Source organism: Otolemur garnettii, unplaced genomic scaffold (genome assembly GCF_000181295.1).
Source record: "Otolemur garnettii isolate 467f Iridium unplaced genomic scaffold, OtoGar3 scaffold00159, whole genome shotgun sequence".
In the NCBI taxonomy this organism is placed as follows: Eukaryota; Metazoa; Chordata; class Mammalia; order Primates; family Galagidae; genus Otolemur; species Otolemur garnettii.
The window spans coordinates 23,864-24,914 of record NW_003852554.1 but is presented as its reverse complement, the minus strand read 5'-3'; the positions used below and the strand labels follow the sequence as shown (position 1 = coordinate 24,914).

General features: G+C 44.1%; 1 protein-coding gene across 2 annotated transcripts in view; it reads left to right on the top strand.

The window, feature by feature from the left end:
- The window catches only part of ZYG11B (zyg-11 family member B, cell cycle regulator), an 83,913-nt gene that overhangs the window by 73,828 nt on the left and 9,034 nt on the right, over positions 1 to 1,051 (top strand). The window lies entirely within an intron of this gene.

Below are 1,051 nucleotides of genomic sequence, written 5' to 3'. Positions count from 1 at the left end.
GGCCCCTGTAGTCCCAGCTACTTGGGAGGGTGAGGCAGGAGGATCATTTGAACCAAAGAGTTTGAGGTTGCTGTGAGCTACAATGACGCCAAGGCACTCTACCCAAGGCAATGAAGTGACATTCTGGCTAAAAAGAAAATGAAGATAAAAAAAAAAGAAAAGAAAAATGAAAATGAAGATAATTAGCTAGATGTGGTGGGTACTTAGGAGACTGAGGTGAGAGGATTGCTTAAGCCTAAGGAGTTAGAAGTTACAGTAAGCTCTAATTATACCACTGAACTCCAGCCTGCTCTTATTCTGGGCAACACAATGAGACCCTGTCACACACACAAAAGAAGGAAATCAGATATAATTCACTGTTAGCCTAGATATACATACAGTATGAAATTTAAAGTGAGAGTGCTTATATCCATGCTGGAAAATGGTAAAAAGCTTCCAGAGGAATGGAATTGTGAGCTGAGTTTTGAAAGGTAATTAATTAGAGGCCAGGAGATTTCAGGAAGAGAAAATAATGTATCAATGGAAGGAGGTCTAAAATAGCGTATACATTGAAGAAACTAGAAGTAGCACCAGATTCATTTGGGGAAACAGTTTTTATTATTATTATTGTTTGAGACAGAGTCTTACTATGTCACCCTTGGTAGAGTGTTGTGGCATCACAGCTCACAGCAATCTTAAACTATTGGACTTAAACAGTTCTCTTGCCTCAGCCTCCTGAGTAGCTGGGACTACAGGCGCCCACCACAACACCCGGCTATTTTTTTTTTCTTTGATGTTGTGATTGTCATTGTTTGCAGGCCTCCTGGGCCAGGTTCAAGCCCACCAGCTCTGGTGTATGTGGCCAGCACTCTAACCACTGAGCAATGGGCACCAAGCCAACAGTTTTTGGGGGGTTTTGTTGAGGCAGAGTCTCACTTTGTGGTCTCCTGGCTCTACTTCTCCCCCTCAGAGTGCCACAGTGGCGTCATAGCTCACAGCAACCTCAATCTCTCCAACTCCTGGGCTCAAGCGAGTCTCTTGCCTCTGCCTCCCAAGTAGCTGGGACCACAGG